Source organism: Podarcis filfolensis (genome assembly GCF_964270895.1).
Source record: "Podarcis filfolensis genome assembly, chromosome: 13".
Classification (NCBI taxonomy): Eukaryota; Metazoa; Chordata; class Lepidosauria; order Squamata; family Lacertidae; genus Podarcis; species Podarcis filfolensis.
Window position 1 is genome coordinate 29,413,806 of NC_139615.1, and position 23,504 is coordinate 29,437,309.

Genomic DNA, 23,504 nt, shown 5'->3' on the forward strand with positions numbered 1-23,504 from the left:
GGGAGGGCAAAAACCCAGCTCCACTTCTGTTGCCAGAAGAGGGGCGGCAACAGGGAGCTTCCTTTGAAGAGCTCTTAATACAGGAACAAGCCTTTTATTTTGCCCACCGCATTCCCAGTTCAGGGGCGGGGGAAGCAGAATACATTTGGGGAACAGCGAAAAGCTGAGACTGCATTATTGTAGCTTCACCTACTCAGCCATGTGATGGATAGATGCACTTGCATAATAAATGGTGGGCAGGTGTTCTGTGCAAAGTGGGCAGGCGCTGCAGTAGCCCATGTAATACAATCACATCACAATGTAGGCAAGTGTATTACATAGCAATGTGGGAGAAACTTTAGCTGTGTCCTAGTCTTTAATTTTGTTGAATTGTCCCCCCCCCCCAATGTTTGGTTGCTTTGATCTGGATGGTAGAAGGGAATACGATATCTTTATAAATGTGTAGCGAGCGAGTAAATTGCTGAAATCCTTGGCCATCTACTTTGGGACTGTGTACATTTTTAGTGGCTTGGCTCCAAATAAGCTCCTTCTCCCGCCAAGCCTTTGGCAGCTTGTTGCTGACTGTTGGGACAATCCTTGCTAAGGATCATAAACGGTACCAAGTCTGCTCAGATTGGTCTCTAGGGATGCACCTTCACTGTCTTGTCTAGCCACACGGTGCAAACGAACCCAAAGAAACAAGTGGCATTCAAATGGTTTCTGTCAACGTTGGGAGGCTTTCAGAAACTGCCTGTCAGAACAACTGCAGTTTATTAAGGCTGTTCAGTACAGTCTTCTCTGATACCAGCAGGTTGTTTGGAAAGCCAAACCTTAATTTCATTTGCGGTTAGGGTGCTGTTTTTCCTTGTATATAGGGTTCACTTCCTGTTATGCTGCCAGACTCAGTAAAGTCAAAGGTTCTATATATAGCTCTGTATTTTGTTTGGAGGTGTGTGGACATGTAGTTAAAGAGAGGACACAGTGTTTTGTTTGCTTTCGGTTCTGTGTCTAGAAAGCATTTTTTGGAAGCAGGCTTATAGTCTTCATGGCTGTTGAGACTAGGGCTGGATTTCCATTGGCCATTTTATGCCCCCGGAAGGAAATGGCTGCCTCACATAATTTTCTTGCCACTGTATAAGCTACCGATCGACTTTGCATAGTTGCAATATTTGGATTCCTCCAGTGTCCAGACTGGCTAGCAGCTTTGTCTTCCCTGTGTCTTTTGGATTGACTTGGCTTGCTTGACTCATGGAGTGGTTGCTTTCAAATGTTCTAATGTGCACTTTGCATGTGGGGTCTATTTATTGATGCTGTTTGTGTGTGTACTGGCATCCAAGTGGTTGTCTGTGCATCAGATGGCTTCTCATCATGATTGAATTTTCCTCTCCACCTCTCCTCCATTTTCCAAGTTTCCTACCATGCCTTTCTTCTACAAATACCCAGTTCATTTAAGTAAGTTGAGTGCAAATGAGTATTAACATATTGAATTTGAGCTCAGAATTTCCCTTGACTTCCTCTCCTATTGGGGGCTTAAATTTAGGTGTTTTGGTTGCACAAGATAAGTGTCCTCCCCAAGAGTTATGAAGCAAGTTCTGGGCATGGAGGTCATGTGACTCATTTCAAAGTCATGTTGTGTCACGATGACTGGACTGCTGGAGGTATGTCTTGCATCTTAGACCCACAGGACCATACTGTTTGCGACTTAATACGTTGCTCCCCGCTGTAAGTTTTCTTAGCCCTTTGGTTCACATTCATGCTTGAGATGATGTGCAACAGTCCCAGAAACCCTGATGCTGCTTCAGTGGCCTCACGCAGTGATCGGTGTTCTCTCAACTGTCATGCTGTCTCTGCGTTGCATCACATGTGCAGCACACAGGCTGCAGGAGTGATCGGAGCCTGTCAACTGCACTTATTTTGATGGTCGAAACACCTCTTTCTTTTTGCTCACCTATGATGTGGTAGCAGAAGCTGCCTGCAGAAGGCCAAGGTGGGGGAGCAGAGCCCAGCTGGGCCCATGCTTACATGAAGAGTTGCTTCAGTTTCCGATTCCCACTGCACTTTCACTCCTGAACTGTCCTTTTTCTCTTAAAGGAATTCAAGGGAGAGGGAACAGGAATGCAAACTTATTTTTAAAATGAGCGGTTATTTCTGCTCTTAAACTGTTGGTTTATGTGTGAACATTATCGGAGTAGGCCCCATTCTCTTATCGAAAATGTGTGTGACTGCTTCTCTAGAAAGCATATCTAGAGAGACCTGGGATAGCCCCAGTATTTCATTTAGGACAGTCTTCTCTACAGGAAGAAAAGGGTGCAGGGCAGGTGAACTGTCTGTCTCCAGTACCTAGTATATTTCACACAGAGTTTGAATGGTGGTGGCATCTCTGGCTTTCCAGCAAACCCTTTAATTTCTGATAGAGATTTGTTTGGATTTTTCCTATTCCTGAAGTGGTTGGTTAAATAGCTTGTTAGTGTGCGTAAATTTGGTAAGGAACCTGGATATGTAATCACTCCCAGGACTCCTTCCTCCCTTCCTTTATATAGACAAATATAGCCAGTTGTGGTCTGATTTCTGTGGCATGCAGAAGTCTTAACTCGGTACTTTGTGCAATGTGGCTTTGCTTCTCATCAGACCATCTTGCAAGCACCTGCAAGCTCCAGGCTTTCCCTTAATTCATCAGGGTAAATTCCACCCAGCCCATCCAAGAGGTTCTGTGCATATTCTCTGTCATTGTTTGCTGTGTGTTGTTGTGATTTTCAGCAGGGAAAGGCTTGTATAAAGAAATGGTTTAAACTAGAAAAGAACTCAATAGGCTGTATGAATAACCCAGAGAGGCCATTGCAACTTAAGGATTCTGTGAGTAAGTTTGAACTAAAGACTACAACCCTGTATGCACACTTGTGTTTGGGAGCCAGGCCCCTTTAATGATTAAGTGGGGCTTCCTCTGAAGCTAAGCAGCATACTATATACCGTATTTTTCGCCCTATAGGACGCACTTTCCCCCCTCCAAAAATGAAGGGGAAATCTGGGTGCGTCCTATGGGGCGAATGCAGGCTTTCGCTGAAGCTTGGAGAGCGAGAGGGGTCGGTGCGCACCGACCCCTCTCGCTCTCCAGGCTTCAGGAAGACATCCGCAGCCTAGGCAGCCCTGCGGGAGGTCCTGCAGGGATGTCTAGGCTACGGATAGCAGCCTGCTTCCCGGAGCGTCGGGCGCTCTGCTTTCAGGGTGCCCGGCGCTTTGGGAACACATCCGCAGCCTAGGCAGCCCTGCGGGACCTCCCGCAGGGCTCCCTACGCTGCGGATAGCAGCCTGCCGCCCGGCGGGCAAGGCGCCCTGAAGCAGAGTGCCCCTCACGCCGGACAGACATCCGCAGTGTGGGGAGCCCTGCAGGAGTTCCCCACAGGACTTCCCACGCTGCGGATAGCAGCCTGCCGCCCGGTGCGCGGGGCACCCTGAAGCAGAGCGCCCCTTGCGCCGGGCAGACATCAGCCAGCCCCACAAGCTCGGGGGACAGCAGGGAGGCGCAGCGCCACCATCTCGCTGTTCCTCGACCTGGTTCGGTTTCTCCGACCTGCTTTTTGGGGGGAAATAAAGGAAAAAAAAATTTCTTTTATTTCCCCCCAAAAAAACTAGGTGCGTCCTGTGGGATGGAGCGTCCTATGGGACGAAAAATACGGTATTACTTTACTTCAGTTGTGGGGCAGAATTCTGCGTGAGGCTCACAGGCACAATGTTATAGCAAGGTTCTGTGTGTCTTCGAATCTGGACAGCTGCCTTCATGAGGAAAGAATACCACACTTGGGCAGCTTTTCTTTATTCTTTTTGACTAGATATTTACTGCCCTAATGTCTCTCCCCCCGGCGAAACCCCCAAACCTCTAGGATTGCAAGCCTCAATTGGTTGAACCAAGCTTTGTTGGGTGAGCATTTCCAGGGACAGACTTTCACAGTCTTTCGTTATATGGCGCCCTGTGCTAGGCCAAAATTGGTGCCCTCAATGGATCTTCTCTGTGATGGATCATCTCAGTTTTGTTTCCCCTTGGCTCAGTGCCCTGTTTGCTGCAGGAAAGTTAGAGTCTCTGTTCTTCCACCAGTGGTCCATAAGGCCAGACGTGTGTGTTGTGGGGCAGCCTAGTTTCCTCACCGATGGTCAGGCTCTCTCATAAAACTGGTGTCACCTGTAAGTATGGGCTTCACAATTACCAAGCGTGTGTGTTTTCATGCAGCTGCTATCTTACCTAACCCAAATGGAGATAATGGCATTAAAATATAGGTTGTTGACTTTTTTTTCCTTGAGGTGGGCAAAAGTCATCATTCCAATTTGTTAGGGAACGAGTACTTTTGTGGGTCATATCCACCCTGTGCACGGCCATTCCTGAAGTGATACAGCCTTTCCTCTTATTCCTGTGGTATGAAATGTGGTGATTTTGCATGTTGCATGGAGAATTACAAATCAAGTGAAAAGACCCCAAATCTTCAGCGTGCACTCAGCCATACTTGTACCTTATTGGTTTTCTAAGGGAGTTTCAGATGACAATCGGTTGTTTAGCTTTGAAGTTTTATTATTTCCCTCAGCATAGCACCCTGCTCTTGCCTGAGATGCGCCTGACAAATAGAAGCCGCCTCCCTCCTGTCTCTTGAGATAATGTATATTTCATAAAATGGCTCTGCTGGGGGAAAAACACATCAGGAGACGCCAAGATGTTTCTAATTAGATAGAGGTTTGAAAGATATGTTTTAAATCTGCCATCTTTGATTGGTTTTCTCCCTCCCCCCTGCATACCCTGCCAGGCCTGTAGGCATTTCATAATGCTTCAGTCATTTCATTCTTAAATGGCTTTCAACAAACAGGGCGGGAGGAAATTTTAAAAGCCGAGGCTCCTTAATACAGACGCGATTGCATGCAGACGTATGGGCTTCATTTAACTAGCACTGTGGTGGTTTCTGCTTCCTGACGCAGAGCATGGTTTTATTGCTAAGCATCAAGTCAAGACATCTGGATTCTACCCTGCGTACTACTTGACATTTAACTGACAGCTAAAGGGAGGGGGCTTGTCATACTTCACACTTGGATGACCAAAACCCGGCTACTTGTGAAGACCTGTAAATCTGAATCTCCATAATTTTCTCTTGTGGGTTTGGGAGACAGGTGAGCCTAATGCATTGCTCTTCGACTCTAATGACCCAGTTGTCCTAGGTGGCCTTTCCTAAGGTGGTTCAAACCTCAGTGGTACCCTGCTCATCTTTGGAAGAAAGAGGAGAGCCTGGGGAAAGCAGGGAGTCAGATTTGTTGTGGAAGATACAAAATGCACCCCATGCTGAAAGCTGATACTAATGGTAGGACCTCTGGTCTGAAAAGCTTGAAGGCAGCTTGTATGGGATAGAGAACCAGGATAAATGGCTAACCCAAGGCAAGAAAAGGCATTGTAGAGATGCAGAAATGTGGGAGTGAGCTTTCAAACGAAAGGAGTTTGTGGCTGGATGCAGAAGGGGGTAGGAAGCGAGTACAGGAACTTCAACAGGCCTAGATGACATGATGTAAATTTTTAGATGCTGAAGCTGCTAGGCACTTGGAATTTCACTCAAGCCTTGCTGGATAAACAGCATCACTTGGATGAGTTTTCTTTTTGCCTTTTGTTTTGCTTGTCTTGCCTGCAACAGCTGAGACCTGCCCTTTGTCCCCCTGGGTCTCTGTCTCTTGTGAACAAGCACCTTCTCTGCAGAACCATTTTAATTCAAGCTGTAGCAGTGTCAATCTATGTGTACCCAAATCTTCAAGCTGCCAGCAAATTTAGTAAGAAGGCAACTTGTGGCAGTATGTTGTGTGTTTTTGTTTCTCGTCTCTCCACCCTCCCCTCCACGCAGGGGATGTAGAGTGGGATTGTGAGCATAACAAAACACAGCATCTACTTTTGGTATTAATGCCAAACAAGATTAACTGCTTTTTGGCTGTATATGTGAGTCGTTAGAGAAGAGCAAGCCCATTTGTTTGAGTACATCGGGTAATTAAACTTGCATCAGCCAGTTCCCCTTGCTGGTTAAGTCCTGGCTTGCTGTAGAGTAATTTCTAAGAGGCTGTAGCTCAATTAGGCCCAAGTGTTCCTGCAGAAGACCATAGCCCTATTTCTTCCTCAATGTATGGCAAACCCCAATATCTGCAGCTGCTACTTTCTTTTCTTGAAGCACAGGGCCCCTGTTCCTGGATTCTACTTAGGCAGACTCCTGAGCTGGTCCCTATCCTATTGTCCACACCTGTGAAAGCAGGTTGGGCCATTGAATATAGAGTGTCGGATGGGAAAACAGGATGCCCAGTTCAAATCCTGGCTCATTTATGAACCTTGATGTCATTGGTCAAATAAATATTTATGGTCCTATGTAGAACTCTTGTTTTATGGATTGGAGAAATTGACCTGCCAGGTTTCTTTCTGAGGATTAAGATAGATCTGCCTTCCCCATCTTGCTATCCCCCAGATTTTGTCAGACTACAACTCCCAGCTAGCATGACCAGTGATCAGGCATGGCTGCTTTATTACGCAAATATCCATATATTGCCTTAACTTGGCATAATTGTGCTTCTGTTTCTTCAGAGACGCTTTGGGGAGGGAATAGGGGGAAGGGAAGTATTCACTATGATTTCTTAGTAATGCTGAGGACTAGAAACCTTTTAAGAGCTGAGTTTTTCCAGCAGCTAAATTGAACACACAGTTTCTATAGGAGCGTACAGATGTGTGGAATAACACACAGCCAAGCTCAATTTGTTCTCTTCCTTCTTGACTGCAAAATTCTTGCAGGTAGTAGGAAGAGGTGTTAAACTTTCTTTGTTGATGTGCACAAGATTGGAATGGTTTCTCATGGTGGCGTTGGTGACTTTGTTGTACCATGGTAATAGACATGATGAACGAGACATGTGCACATGTGTTCTCCTGTGTATTCATGGAGAAGATTCCCCCATTTAACGCACTTTGGACAGAAGAAAGAATTATCCCCCTTTGCCCATAAATAGAGAAGTCTGGCAGAGCTTCATGTTCAGCCTGAAATGCTGCAATTAATCACAATAACTCCATCTGGTTTTTGTTTTTTAAAAAAGAATGCTGCCTTAAGAACACAATAATTGCAGGCCTGTACATTTTTAGACCGAGGTGTGCTTTGTGCTATTTCCATCCTGCAAAAATAAAAATGGTGTGTCCTTTATTTATTTTTCTTATTGGTTAGATTTATATACTGCCCTTCGTCAAAAGATCTCAGGGCACTGTAAAATGGCTGGTGATACACTCCCATCTCTGATTTTGCCTCCTTCCAAGAATTTTGCCATGAAATGGGTGGGGAAGGGACACATTCAGAGCACAGCTGTGTGTGTGTGTGTTCCATGCTTTGTAAGTTTACTATGGTGGCAAGTCTGTCTAGTGTGTAACAATGGCTTCCTGAGAAAACTCAGCCTTTGTAATGGCTAGTACAGTGGTACCTCGGGTTAAGTACTTAATTCGTTCCAGAGGTCCATTCTTAGCCTGAAACTGTTCTTAACCTGAAGTACCACTTTAGCTAATAGGGCCTCCAGCTGCCGCCGCGCCGCCGGAGCACAATTTCTGTTCTCATCCTGAAGCAAAGTTCTTAACCCGAGGTAATATTTCTGGGTTAGTGGAGTCTGTAACCTGAAACATATGTAACCTGAAGCGTATGTAACCCGAGGTACCACTGTACAGTGGTACCTTGGAAGTCAAACGGAATCCATTCTGGAAGTCAGTTCGACTTACAAAACGTTTGGAAGCTGTAGAAGCCACGTTGGACGTTTGGCTTCCAAAAATAATTCACAAACTGGAACGCTCGCTTCCAGGTTTCCAGTGTTCAGGAGCCAAAACGTTAGACTCACAAGGTGTTCGGGATCCAAGGTACGACTGTATAACATGGTAAGAGACTGGCAAAATCCTTAGTTCAAAATCTCATCTCTGCCATCATCTCATGGGTTGTATAAAGCAAGCCACAATAGTCCACCTGTTCCCCCTTCTAGGAAAGGGTGTTGCTCAGTAGTAGAGCTCCTGCCCTGCATCTAGAAGGTTCCAGGTTCAATCCTCAAGACCTCCAGGTAGGGCTGGGAAAGATACTCTGGAAAGCCGCTGCCAGTCGGTGTAGCTAATACTGAGATGGGGAGCCTCTTGCCTTGGCCTGACGTTGTAAAAGGCAGCATCCCCCTTCCCATCAGCAAAATGGTGGTAATAGAGTATTGTAAGGATGACTGAGGAGGCATGTGAAACTTCATGATACATGATGCACATGAAAGCTCTTTTGAATACTTTTTAAGTGGCCTTGAAGTGCTAATAAGTGGTACCTATTAATATTGCACTGAAACAAATGCAGGTTTCTAGTCCTCATGGTTTCTTGGGGGAGTATGATAGTATCTTCATGCCTCTCTTTCTCTCCTTGCTCCATTCCCCCAACAACGCTTCTTCCTTGTGGAAATGTGGAGGCAGAATATAAAATGAGCCTGAGTTGCATGAATTCTCATTACAGGATTTAAATATATTGAGATCCAGGACTCGGACCTTTTATGATGTTACACAGAGTGCACACAGTTCTGATGAAAAGAGGCACGAAAGCAAGCTGATTCATTCACATGGCCGTTGTGTCCTAACTTAATTTCTACTTCCAGCCAGATTACATCTGGAAAGTTCAAGCACTTCAGAAGGAATTAGAAGCAACACCAGTCAACGCCTGGCCTGTCACGGCGAGTTAATAATTTGTCACCAGGGCCCTGCCCGCATGTCGTGCTGATTACTGTGAGGTTGTGTAAAATGGCCAAAGGTCTTTTTTCTTCTGCTAGCTTGGGGGGGAAGAGGGAGTCCTTTGTTGGCGCTGTAGCATCTGAATGCAGAGTTCACCATGCATTCCTGAAATAGCAATTGCTTGGACAGATGCAATGCCGTCCTCAAGCAGCGGGGCTCAAGAGGAGCATTGGGGGTGGATGCTTACCCTTTCTGGTGATGCAACTGGCACATGTGTTTCCTATTTATATCACCCCATCCCTTCCATGGAAGGCAGCAGCATGCAAAGAATCCCAAACAGCGCTGCTCAATCTGTCAGCAGGGTTTGCCAGCCCTTCCAGGGTGCCGGAAGCAACTCTGGCTAGAGTTCCATGGTCGGCCATTTAATGGTGCAGCTGTGATGACGATGCAGCATCAGCAGTACGAATATGCTGAGAACTTCTCACTAGCCCATAAAGATAATCTAGTAGCCTGGTGCACACTTTGCTGTTGCATTACACTCTGCCTACATTTACATGAGTGGCCTAGTGCCATTTTCCTCTTGGAGCATAGCTGGCCATTACCTGAAAAATCAGTAACTTTCTCATCTTCAGAAAAGTTTCCAGAGGTCACAACTCACAATTGAGAGGAGGTGCATAATTCAGGTGTGAGGAACCATTGACCTCTCCCCCAGATGTTCTCCCATCTTCCCTGAACAGTGGGCCATGATGGCTGGAGAGTTGGACTTCAGCAACATCTAGAGGGCCATAGGTACACCATCCCTATCTTATTCCTTCCCCTGCCTAATGCCTTCCCCCTCAGTAGCAGGGATCCATATGCACCTTTTTGTGTTTTGGGAACTTGAGGGTGGAATTCCACTGGGAAGGTGGTAAGTAGGCTTTCGTTTCTCCGCAGACAATCTCCCCATCTTTTTGCTTAAGAAATGTTTTGTACATGTTTGGGTGTCGTTTTCAGAGGCAACCCAGCAGCAGGTCAACCTTTGAGACCATAAAGCTTTGCAGTGTTGTGGTTCATGCTGAATTCTCTTAATTCCCTGCAAAGGTATAGGGCAAAAGTTCTCAAGTCATGGGTTGTGAGGACTTTAGCCTTTTGGACTGCTTGGAGTAGGGGTGTTTGTCAGGTTGAAAGGGCAGCTGAGTTGAGCCCAGTTGACCCAGTGTGGTGTGAGGAAATTATATGGAGCTCTTTGCTATCAACATGGTGCAGCCTTTGCTTTGAGTTATTTGTGAGTGGCTTGTAATATTTTATATGTAATACAAGACTTAAATCTTGGAAGTCTCCTCCCAAAGCAGCATGTGAACCTCTTTGTACTAATAAAAAGTTCTTAAATGAGCGGTGGAGACATGTAGTCTTGAGTGGGGTGAGATTTCCATATCCTCTCATCTTGAATTCCCACACCCATTTTTCCTCCTTACGTACAGATGCTTCTTCGTTTCAGTATTTTTTAATCACATTTAATATGTAGTGCCTAATATATATTTCAGTTTGCTGTTAAATATTGGAACCAAAACTTTTTCTACTCAGAGGAAAGGTCTTTTAAAAGGATGTTTGTAACTCAAATGAGCTATTCTGATGCTTCTTTTTGTTATAAGGCAATTTGTGGGGAACCTTTGTGGCTCCACGGGGCAGATTCTTATTGAGGGCCAGTCACCTGTAAACCATGTGGCATTATTGTGATCTCACACAGCGGACAGGTGGGTGGGGCGCCCACCTGTCAAAATCACTTGCACAGCTTTGTAGGTCTTTGCAAAAGTGCTCTTTGAAGCAGTGATCTCTCTTCCCCTTTAGACCACTGGCCACCTGCCTGCTCACTCCAGTGTTTAAAGGAGACAACTGTTTCAAAGAGGACTTTTGCAAAGGGCACCTACAGTGTTGGGGTAGAAAGGAGCCATGGTGGGCAGCTTTGAAGAGCAGCATGGGGACAGAGAAGTGGTTTTCATTGAATGTCCCCAGAGTTGAGCAAGCCTCCAGCAAAGGTAGAGTTGGGAGCCCACTTTAAGTGCCCAGTTGTTCCTTTGAAGCCCTACCCTAGTCATGGCTTTTCCAAAACAGCTTCATGGGCTAAATAGGGAGGCCTAGCTGGCCAAAGGTTTCCCACCCCTAGTTTAGCATGTCCTCATTTGCAGAATTTCAGTGCAGATGCACCCAGAGTTCCACTGCCCCTTACATGCATCTTAAAATCATCTCCCAACTCCCTGTGCACCTTGCTAAGGAAGCTCTTCCTTTTACTAACATTTCTTTCCACGGTTTGCTGCTAAAGAAATGGAATGGAGCTACCTACCTGTTCACTGGCACAGAATGGTACTGGGCCCCTGGTGACTGAAACTTGCTGGTTTTATGTTGCTATACCAGGAGACATTGATGATCAACATTGAGGTTGATCTTCTAAAAATGAACTTTAAAGGGAGAGTCAGAATCCCTCAAGGTGGGCTGTTACGGCATTTGCCGTAAGGAATATCACTTTTGTTCTTTCTTTAGCAATGTTTTATGGAGAGCTCAATGGAGTTTTTTTTTGAGAGAAGAAACAAGTTTTTAAGAACAAGACTGTAGAAATTGAGGGATTGCTGACATGCAGAACAGTAGTATTTTAAGGCAATGACACAGTTCTTTGAAAACATGGAATGGCTTTTGAGGTGTCTGAAGGCATTTCACTTTTCCGTGGGCAGTCCAGTGGTCTGTAGCAGCTTTTGTATATATCAGACATATCCAATTCAATTTAAATGCTCCTGTGTTACAACAAGGCTTTCAGGGCAGGGGCATCCGTGACGATCAAGGACACTTGAGAGGCATAATCTTTAGTAGCATCCAACTTCTTGAACCTTAATGGGGCATACATTTCTCATTTCTGACCCCAGACGCATGCTTGCCAGCATTTTCTTGGCTTCCTCCCTCGTATCTGTCTCTTGGCCCAGAATTCCAGCACTGAGCCAAATGCTACAGCTTGTTTCCCTCAGATAAAAATGAACATGCAACAGCTGAGAGCAGCTACTGCTTATTTCCCCAGGAAGTACAAAATGGCGCAGTGGAAACTGCTGGTCCACCACTGTTGTGAGAGTGGTGGTGTCCGGTGCCAAGAGTCTCCTTTCCCTGGGGAAGGCCTGGTGTTGACTGCCAAAAGAATGGCTTCAGCTTGCTTAGAGAGCCATTCCATTTTAACACAAAAAACCCCCCTACACACCCCTCCTATCTCTTTGCACAGATGGTGACTTATTTGCTACTGATGCTTTCCACAAGAAGAACAGCATTGTGAGGGCTCTGCCTTGTGTTGGTTTGGTTTTCCTGCAGGCTGATGCCTCAAGGCTCCAAGATCAAAGCTGCCTTGATCTGCAGAGTTGGTCCAGGAAAATACAGTCTTCGCTCTGAGACCTGCAAATGCACACAGGAAAAACACTCCCGCCACTGCCAGAGTTTGTCTTAAATGCAGGCCTGGGCTGTTGTTGATATTTTCCAGCCAAACGAGCACACACTAACATAAGGAATCCCTGACAGTAAGCTGAAAACATAGGCATGAGTATGTCTTCCATCTGCTTGCTCTGCATTGTTTGCTCCCTTTCTAAAAAAAATTAGTAAATATTTGGTGAGTTCTGGAGTGTTGTGTGGTCGCAACAAGGGGGAAGAGGTGGGACAGATGGGAGACAGGTTGGGGCTTGTGGAACAGGAATCCAGTAAGAGGCCCAAGAAGAACGTGACTGTTGTTCAGGGACACAAACTTTGCTCACCTGAAGGCTAGATGCTTTGACACATGTAGGTGCTTCTCTTCGTTAACCAGGGAATCATAACAAGATAAAGCTGCACTTGTACAATGCATGCAAGCAGTTATTTCCTCGTCAAACCCTGAGTCATTGTGTGCTGGACCAACAATAAAATGCTGTATAAAAACTCCCTCTTTCACATCTTTATCATGCCATAGTTTCATATATGAAATCACTCCAGATTCTTAACTACTGTGGAGAAGAACGCCACCTATGAATAAAACAGATGCTCCTTCCTGTAAATTAGAAAACTCTAGAAGTTAGGGGCATCACACAAGGGGCAAAACAACACAGAGTACAGCATACTCTGCACCACTTGAGTCACAGGTACATAATCTGTATTCTAAGCTTGTCTTGGCATAACAGCTTTCCTGAACCATTGTAGACACCGTCTGCAGATCACCTTGTGGCAATGTGTCTGCACATTCATGAGTTTCCAACACAAACGAATCCCTTCATGAATACTGGCATCGATGAGTATCAGGACACTCATCCTGATCTAGGTAGCTCTGGGAATAATGCAGTGTTCAGGCTTGTGATACAGGGGTCTCCCTGGCCCCCTCCCCGAACAGCCGTCTCCCTGCTGCACACCCTGTTTGAGCTGATCTGTTTCTGCAAACAGACTGCATTCTGGGGCTTGAGACAAGCCTGTGCTGCTTTACATGTGTCTGGCAGTCATGAGGGCTAAGCACTTATTTTCTAGGTTAGTAGTTGGATAGAATGCGAAGGAGTTTCAAGTTCTACACTCGGGAATTGTGCAAGGAGTAATGGGATGAAGACCTGGGCTGGAAAAATATTCCAAGATTACTGTTGCTTGCTTGCAAAATATAATCAGGAGTGTCTTTGGCTCTTCACTAAGCTTGTACTGTAACTTTCTTTCCTCAGAAGCGAAAGATCAGCTTGTGTGTGTGTGTGTTTGTGTTTCATCAGCAGGGACATTAGGGAGGCCACTGCCAAGTTAAAAACTGGCCTGACTCCAGCGACCATTTCTTGTTAAAGCCAAAGCATTTTTTCCTCCCTCTAACAGAGGAAACCAGATCAAAATGCAGAACAAGTACCTAAGACAGGAATCCTTCCGTATGTAATTTCCCCCCTTTTGAGTTGCATGTGGTAATTACTCTGTCCCTCAAATCAAGTTCTTAATCACAGTGTGTTTGCAAAGATTTAATGGGCTATCTTTCCTGGTTTAAATGTTGGAAGTTGTTACTTATCCACACCCGTTTTGAGACTTATGTTTATCTTAAGGGTTAGGGGCAGTTTATCAAGACTGTAGAATCATGTGGTAAAGCTTTCCTGGACTTTGCTATTTTGAGGGGAGTTGAATGCTCTCCAAGAAAGAAAAACATCCCTGCAGACATAAAACTGTATATCAGGAGAAGAGAAAGTCTTCCTGACACGTGCAGGGTACCCCCATCCCCTCCCCACTAACAAACTGGGAAGCATTCAGGTTCATACATTGCTCTGGGTGCCTTTAGGCAGAGTGAATTATTATTATTATTATTATTATTATTATTATTATTATTATTATTATTATTATTTATTTCTAACATGCAACTCACAAAGCAGCCTAAAGTGGTACAGAAAATATCTCACTATTCTGATTACTATGTGAACTGGAACTTTATCGCTTTATTCCAATGTTCATATAAAGCAGCCGCTCCGCAAGTGACTTTAGATGTTGGTAGCTGCCAGAGAAAGCGTTGGCAGCTCACCCTTCTATTCTCAGAGGTGCTCTGTAATGAGAGAGAACATTTGCATCTCCCATGGAGAAAAGTGCTAGCTCTGGGGTACAGCAGGGAGGAATTGTGGTGTGGAGATCTGCAGAAGCCATGAAGCTTAAGCCAGTGCAGCTCTTCATACTTTCCACATCTGAAGCCCCTCTTTACTAAGTTAAGATTGTCTGAGGGTTTTTATTGCCCATTCATGATGCTTTGTGTTCATGATGCTGCTGGCAGTCACGTGCAATCCCCTCTGTTTGCAGCTGCAGAAGTTTTGGGGCGGTTGCACTGCTTCACTTCCATTCAGAGCACATCCCATAACATCCTGTTGAAATCCCATAACATTTTATGCCACAGATGTTCTGGTTTGGTTTTTGTCCTGCTGTAGCCTCTCTGGACAGCAATAATGTGGTAGCACTGGCGGGGGTGGTGGTGGTGTGACTTGTAGAACAAACGGAAGCAGAATAAATTTGCCATGGATGCACTGTTGTTGTGTCAAGAAGGTGTTGCAGGATCCGCCCACAATAAAACACCTGTCTGGAACGGCCCCCAAGTCCTTGCGTTTGAAGTGAAATGTAAGTATTGTAACTAGTTAACGGGAATGTGCTAAATTCTGAAACCATTTCATGTAAAGATTAAGGGTGTGCAGTAGGGATCCAGAGCCCCTAGGACAAATCGGATTTTCAAAAAGAAGCCCTCTCCCTTTGCTGCCAATATAGAGATGAAAAAGAAGAGGCAGGCGAGGGGTTTCTCTGGCAACAAGACTACCCAGCTCCTTTCTCAGAAGCCAGCCCTCCTGTTGCTTCCGAAGACCTTAACAACCGCCATCTAGCAGTACCATTCTCATAGTGCTTAGACTTTGTGTAAGTGAGGCTACCCAGTAAGCTCATGGCTGACGCTCTCTGTTGCTCTTCTATGCCATCCAAACAGATCTTTGAATTTCTTCCTTCCATAGCTGAGTTAGCGTTCGGTGTCTAATGATGCAAAGGATTAGTTTTCCAAACTGTTGTTGATGCAAAGCCCGCTGGCCTAGATTGCCAGCGGAATAGACTTCTTGAGTGTTATATTATCCTGTGAAGCTGCTCCTGTGGCCCTCCTCCAACCAAGTGAGCTGCACTCTCTTCCAAATAGAAGCACTGAATGGGGAGAGCTTGGGCGCTGGAAACTCCCCAAAAGTGGTATGCTGGCGCTTTGTGTTTTTAAACACAACTGTCGTCAAGATGATATGTCAAGTTAAACACACAATAGCTTTGAGCCTTCCTGCTATGGGGGGGGGGCGGTGGCAATGCTTATTTCTTTCCATTCACATACTTGTTTAATAGTGACATTAGCTTGGCTGAATTCATTGGGCTTTTAGCAGGAAGGGGAGGTGATCACCCTGATTCATTGCTGACTTGTCTGAAAGCCCAGTCAGTTGGATACAGGCAAAGCCTCCTCTTCTTTTCAAATGACATTTCCTTGTTGCTTGTATGTATAAACAATAGGCGAAGAGTTAGCCAAACCTTTACACCACCAACCCTTCTTTAGGATCCATATAATAGTTTGGTATATTTGCTGTGGAAGGCAAAGGGGAACAAAAATGAGTTATGCTGCAAACATACCAGAATAGTCCAGCCCTAAATATTGTGAGCATGTAGTGAGGTTGGGGGGCGGTGTTTAAAATTCCACTGAAGTGTACAACAAAGACAGTTGAAAATGTATGTGTGGCTCTTTCCTTTTTTGTCTTAAGTGCTGTTTGGAAGCGCTGCAAATGGAGCGGAGCAGACAACTGTTGAAGTGCCATGTTTTCCAGGAGGCTAGGGAACAGAGCTTTTAATAAACCATCAGGGAGCAGCCCGCCTTTGGTGCTGATAGCATGATGAGGCCGGGTAGCCTTGCATGGTGATTAGGTAGCAGCAAATGCTGTGGTTCCCCCTGCAAATGTTCTGGTTCTGTGTAAACATTCCAGTTAAGGCTTAGCAGCCTGCCCCTTATCCTATCCTATGAGCTTGCGTGCACACGCACATACGCGCACGCGCGCGCACACACACACACACACTGCGCTACGGAGAAGGACATACAATATAAAACTGTATAACATTTTGTAGCGCAGGTAACTTACACACATTTAACTTTTGTGCATTCAGCTCTACACAATTGGGAACTAAATAAAAAGGGTGTCCAGGAAATAAGATGTCGGCAATCCCACTTGCCATTGAAGGCAATGCATTTTGACTATACGTGATTTTGGCTTTATGCACTATCCTCAAAATGTAACCCCTGTGTAAGTTGAGAGTCGCCTGTAATTATCTCAAGGTGTACATTTGTTGGTACCATTTCTGGCTGCTGAATGAGAGCAGGGTGTTGAAACTAAAACACAGCTGTCTAGTCCCGTATTCTGTTCTCATAGTGGTATCCAGGTGTCTCTGGGAAGCCCACAAACGGGGCATGAGCACAAAGGCACTCTCCCCACCTGTGATTTCCAGCAGCTGGTATTCAGAGGTGTGCTGCCTCTTGACAGTGGAGGTCAAAAAGAGACCAAATAACTCTTAAGGAAGAAAGCACTAGGTAATCATATGGAAGACCCTTGAGACTACCAAAAATTATTTCTTGAGCTCATATGGAGAGGTGTGAGGTGGGAAGGCAGAAGAATTGGGAGGTTCGAATTGAGTGTTAGTTGCATATAAATGTGAGAACAAGAAGAACTGAGAGGAGAGGAGAATGCAAGGGACAGCAGATAGAAGGAAAGCTGCCTGTAGGGACAGAGGAGATGGTGCGTTGTGGGAAGTGCGAGCTGGTGGGAAATGAGTGAAAAGATAGGGTTTGGTGGTAGCTGGAAAGCCACCAGTGAGAGACACCCCCCCCATTTACTGAGCTTCTGTGATGTCACAGCATTCTGAAGCCAAAACATCAGCAGGCCTTGGAACAGAAGAATGTGTGTGCTGTTGGTGGCAATGTTGCCAACCAGTGTGGAAGGCTGAATATATTTTGCTAATATGCAAAAGCTGCCCTGAGCAGCTTTCTTTCTGTTCTTCCTGCCCCCTCCCCAGTTTAAACAGAATGATAAAACTAGATAAACAAGAGGCTTCTGTTTCTATAGTTCCGGGTGCTTGGGAATTATTAACACTGTCAGAAGCTCATTTTGATGTACAGTTCTGGGTGTTTCAGCCAAATTTGTATTAAGCAGCAAGGGATGCAGTGGATCCAGAAGAGTAGCTCTGTCAAAGACTGAAGGAGCTGCACAAGTTCTCTTAGCCCAGAAAAAAAAGCTATTAACACTTGTAAGTGAACCTGGGAGCATTCTTGAAGGGCATGATATAAAATTGGCTAAATACTGAGGGGGAAGCATGGGATGGGCTGTAGGAAGGGGGTGAGACGGTTTTGCCATTCTGTTCGCAGAGGATGGAGGACGATATAATGAGTTTAAAACAGGAAGATGCTTTTTGGTTAAACAGTAGGAAGAGCTTCCTGACCACAGTAGTAATTGAACAATGGAATAAGCTGTTGAAGGAGGCTGTGGAGCCTCTTTCCTGTCAGGATGTTTTGAGGTATAGGATATCCTGCTCTATAGCTAGGGATTGGAATAGGCAGGCCCACTGCTTGCTCCTAAAACATATAGGCACCAGAATCCCCAAAACCAGTTTTGGCCATTGTGGTTGTTTATTAAATTTGTATACCGACCCTCGTTCGTAGATCTCAGGGTGTTTCACAACATAAAATTACCGTATTGTTCTGTCAGCCCTGCAAGTCCATTTAACCACTCCTTTGTTACACATTGCACTTCTCTCCAAGTCTGTCTTCCACAGAAATATGCTGAATATTCTTGGAATAAAGTGAGTGTGCTTCGTGAGTCACACTTATATAATAATAATTTATTATTTGTACCCCAGCCACTCTGGGCGCTTCCAACAAAGATTAAAAATACATAAAAATATCACAAATTAAAAACTTCCCTAAACAGGGCTGCCTTCAGATTTCTTCTAAATGTCAGGTAGTTGTTTATCTCTTTGACATCTGATGGGAGGGCGTTCCACAGGGCGGGCGCCACTACTGAGAAGGCCCTCTGCCTGGTTCCTTGTAACTTTACTTCTTGCAGTGAGGGAACCGCCAGAAGGCCCTCGGTGCTGGACCTCAGTGTCCGGGTTGAACGATGGGGGTGGAGACGCTCCTTCAGGTATTCTGGACCAAAACCGTTTAGGGCTTTAAAGGTCAGCACCAACACTTTGAATTGTGCTCAGAAATGTATTGGGAGCCAATGTAGGTCTTTCAGGACCGGTGTTATATGGTCTCGGCAGCTGCTCCCAGTCACCAGTCTAGCTGCCGCATTCTGGATTAGTTGTAGTTTCCGGGTCACCTTCAAAGCTAGCCCCATGTAGAGTGCATTGCAGTAGTCCAAGCAGGAGATAACTGGAGTATGCACCACTCTGGTGAGACAGTCCGCTGGCAGATAGGGTCTCAGCCTGCATACCACCAGATGGAGCTGGCAGACAGCTGCCCTGGATACAGAACTGACCTGCGCCTCCATGAACAGCTGTGAGTCCAAAATGACTCCCAGGCTGCACACCTGGTCCTTCAGGGCACAGTTACCCCATTTAGGACCAGGGAGTCCTCCGCACCAGTGCCCCCCTGTCCCCTAAGAACAGTACTTCTGTCGTGTCAGAATTCAACCTCAATCCATTAGCCACCATCCGTCCTCCAGCAGCCTCCAGGCACTCACACAGGACCTTCACTGCCTTCACTGGTTCTGATTTAAAAGAGAGGTAGAGCTGGGTATCGTCCGCATATTTATGGACACCCAGCCCAAACCCCTTGATGATCTCTCCCAGCGGCTTCCTGTAGATGTTAAAAAGCATGGGGGAGAGGACGGAACCTTGAGGCACCCCACAAGTGAGGGCCCAGGGGTCTGAACACTCAACCCCCCCCCATTTTCTGGACACGGCCCAGGAGGAAGGAGACAGGAACTCAGCAGTGTGGCTTTTAGGCAAGCCACTATTATTGTATTTTGCATCTCCAATATGTAACAGAGGGACAGCAATAAGGGCTCACATTTGCAGGGGGGTGGCGTTGTAAGTGTTTCTGAGAAAATACGTTTGACGCTTGAAATGCATTGTGGCTTTCATTGTTGCGTGTTTGAAATTTCTTTTATTTTTGGCTTGTTGTCCCACCCCGCTCCCTATCCCACTGTGCCAGAAATCAGCCCAGGAATATTGTGAGCAGGTGGCAGTGGGGAGGGAATGAGGTCTTGCGAAGCACAGACTGCTTTTCTCCGAGCTGCAGAGCAGCCATAGGTGTTTGGGGGGAAGGCCAGGACTTCCTCAGCTTGGGATACGACTCCCAAATGAGATTGATTGCTGTCCCTTAGGGTAAGAAATTAAATCAAACTCTCCACACACAGTGAATAAGTGAAACTTGCTGGTGCTGTGATCTTATTCGTCCCATGCACGCACGCACTTTTTGTTTCAAAGCCGTTTCAGTTTCTCTGCAAATCGCTTTCTTGCTCTTAGCTCCCAGTATGTTCCTGAAGCCTCAAGCTCTTTTCCCTGCTTCATCAAAGAGCTTGTTGCCAACCTGCCAGGAGAATCTGGGGACCACAGCAGCTACATCTAAATACAAGAGATGAACAAAGAAATTAATCTCTCCTTTTGTACGGATTGATTTTTTGAGGCCAGAGCAGAGAGGAGATCAGAATGAAGGAATGGACTCTTCTTCCCCCTGATTCCCCCCATCCTCCCCACTGTGAAATGCCCTTAAGGGGATGTATGGGGTCTGACTTTGCGTTATAACTGATAACTTGATGCTTTGAAAAAACACCATGAATGTATGTCTTATTTTATCCCCCCCCCCCCAAGATGTATAACTATTGGCTTCTGACCTGTAGACTTCACAGGGACTTTTGTGTTGGCAGCCACCTCAGTTTTGCAGGAGTGTTGTTGTAATCTTTGCAGTGCTCCTCAAATGAGGAAAGCTGCATATTAACCCTCCTAGGGAAGAAGTGGAATGAGGGAACTCAAAGAGTAGCATATGAAGACCTTCCTTTCCTGGATCTATATACCAGGCATGCATATCCTGTGATCATGCTGCAGAATTATAGAATTTATCACTGAGCATATAATACCACCAACAATCAGTGTTTGAAACTAACCAGGCGTGTTTTCCTACTGGCACAGGTCAAATTGCGACTATGTGGAGGTTTCTGGACACCAGGTTGGCGACCACAGTTTAAAAACCTCTGCCATAGTTAATGCCATTTCCGTAGTGTGTGTGTTTCGCAGTCTTGCTTACTGGGACAAGTGAATTGTTGTAAGAGCAAGCTACAATCAAGCAATGTAGTTGAAATCACAGAATCATAGCATTGGAAGGAGCTGGCCAAGGGCAAGCAGAAGATGAAAAGAAACGAAAAGTCCCTGAAAGTAACTCCTACAAGGCTGTTTTCAGGGCAACGGCAAAGCCACAATGGGGTGAACATTACTGTGAAATCAGAGTTAGCCTCACCTACCTCACAGGGTTGTTGTGAGAATAAAAGGGGGGTGAGAATGAAGGTACGAACAAACAAACAAACAAACAAGCAAGCAAGCAAACAAACAAATAAATAGTACTTCTCTCTCCCCTGCCCAAGGCAACACCATTAATCCTCAGGTAGTCTGACTCACCAGAGGCAAGGGTTAAAATCACTTGACTGCCAGTATGAGGACTAGAAACTTACTTTTTCTATGGAAGTTATACTTTCTGGAATTCTGCTGAACCTGCCTGCTGTGTTCCACACTTGTTGTGGTGCCATGCACAGGCTTCTGGAGCCTCCCCTGCTTTATGCTTCAGTCAGCACGGTGCTGGAAGTGCTGACACCCCCTCGCATGGTGCCGCCTCTAGGCTGCTTTTGTCTGGCCAGCTTGAAACGGCTACCTCGTTCTAGAGAGAGAACAATAGGCTGCTCACAGTCCACCGTCACATGTTATGTTGCAGTGCCTGAAAAGGGAGCAAGGAAGCCCTGTGGGGTTTTGGTTCTCTCCAGCAATTAGAAGGGATGTTTTGTTTGTGCAGGGCAATGGCAGCTAATTTCAACTCCCAGCTTCCACTTTCCACAAGCCCCTTCTCTTGTTTAACTGTTTTGAGCTGGCTGGCTTAGGTTCAGCAATTCTTACCTGTGGGTTTTTCTACACAGCTCAGGGACACCAAACAGGTTTGTGTGCAAAGTAATTTAACCTCATGATGATCCTACTCTGCATCTTTCCTTCCTATTCCTGCCACCTTAGATCATGAAACTCTTGACATAGTAAAAGTCTCTCTGAGTGTCTGAGAGATTGACTTCACTTGTTCTGAATGTCTGTGATTTCATAAAGTGTCACATACAGCGTTTCATACATATCCAGTGTATGGTTTTTAAAACCTGACTTGTCCAGAGCAGCGCACAGGGGGGAGGCTGTAGCGCAACAACAACAGCAGCAGCAGCAGCAACAATAATGACAACAACAACAAGGAGGAGGAGGAGGGTGTCTTTTTTGGTGCAAGATCTTTAAAAAAATAAATAGGGACAAGGAATTTGCTGTGCAGATGTTCTCAGCAAGCTGCTTTTTCGTTTTCATGGAGCTACCAGTTTTACCCAGTGGGAACAGTGCATGGATCTCCTTCAGCCAGGTGGCAGTCTCTCTAAGCAAGGAGCCTCTTGCCTTTGCTTGGCAGTGGCTGCTGCTAACAGCTGCTCCCACACTGCATACGTAGCTAAGATAAGCTGTGCATGAGTGTGGGCGTCAGGTGTGGGAAAAGTTGACCCTTTCAGGGAGTTTTGGCATATCTCGTCTGCTTTTATAATGTGCGCACGCTCTAGCTTATTTACCAGCTTTTGCATGGGGTGGCCGGAAATCTCTCCCCAGAGATCTAGTTCCCTGTGGAATTGGACAGACTCACTTGATTGCATGCTGTATTCTGATACGCATGGTTTTGTGGCTAAGGCTGACTGTAGCAAATCACAGGCGACTAACTTGCCCCCCCTCCAGATGTTATTGGACCCCAGCACCCACCTGCCCCAGCCAGCATGGCCAATGGTCAGAGGTGATGCAAGCTGTAGTCTAATGGCATCCAGAGGGCAGCAGGTTCCCAACCCGTGCCTTTAAAGAATTTGGAACCTTAGGAAATCAAAAGTAAATGTTCAGAATTTCTAAAATCATCAGCACTGGGTTTTTAGATGCCATCCCTGTGCAGGGAGAGAAGGGTTTAAATTGAGCCATTTCTCAGCAGTGGGGCTGGGCCTGATCTTTTGATGAATCCATAGTCTGGTTAGTGCCGGGAGTTCTGCTTGACAATCTGCGGGAGGTACTCCTTGAGGTATTTGCCTGGAAGGAACAGACTATTGTTGCTTCTCAGTCCTGGTGTCTCTTCTAGGTCTGGATTTCTGATTCAACTCAACCCTTGCTGGAGACAAGGGGGAGGAGGGAGGAAGCTGGAATGTGTTTTACAGAATAGGATAAAACTCTTGAGTTCAGCTGTCTCAGCATGTCCATAAAAGGAAGCTCCCTGGTTTAGTCAGCCATGGGAGTTTCTTCCTTTCCCTCTCTCCCTCCCTCTCTCCCTCTCCACCCACCAATCCCAATCACCGACCTGATTAATCCGAGCTCCCCCATTGGAATATGTAGAACCAGGAAGCACTGTAACTCCCCCAGGTGGTTCTGAAACCAGCTTCCTGAATAAAGGAGTTGGGCCATATCTTACAGCTCAGCCTGGAATGAGGAACAAAAGTCTACAAGCCAGACCCAATCTGGTGCCCTCCAGACGTTGCTGGACTACAACTCCCATCACCCCTAACTCTTGACCATGCTGGCTGGGGCTGATGGGAGTTGTAGTACAGTAGCACCTGGAGAGTGCCACTTTGATGATACCCCTGGTCCAGATACTTGGCCTTTGCTTTTCTCTCTTTTCAAAAGTGCATTACACCCTGGAGGGTGAGCCTCGTTGCTCTTTTGTGTCTGCAAGAGGGTGCTAAGGCAAAATGGCCTTGGTGCAAATTTCCCACATCTGAAGGTGATAAAGCAACCCGTGGCCTGTGAAAGTCTGGGGTCTGGCAGTACAGTGGAGGATGAGCTGGGTTTTTAAATAAGGTAAAGGGACCCCGGACCATTAGGTCCAGTCATGACCAACTCTGGGGTTGCGCCGCTCATCTCGCTTTATTGGCCAAGGGAGCTGGCGTACAGCTTCCAGCTCATGTGGCCAGCATGACTAAGGCGCTTCTGGCGAATCAGAGCAGCGCACGGAAACGCCGTTTACCTTCCCACCGGAGCGGTACCTATTTATCTACTTGCACTTTGACGTGCTTTTGAACTGCTAGGTGGGCAG

The 23,504-nt window shown here is 46.0% G+C and overlaps 1 protein-coding gene across 2 annotated transcripts in view; it reads left to right on the top strand.

Moving 5' to 3' along the window:
- JUP (junction plakoglobin) overlaps positions 1–23,504 on the top strand; it is a 59,036-nt gene that overhangs the window by 9,431 nt on the left and 26,101 nt on the right. The gene's annotated exons all lie outside the window — the stretch shown is intronic.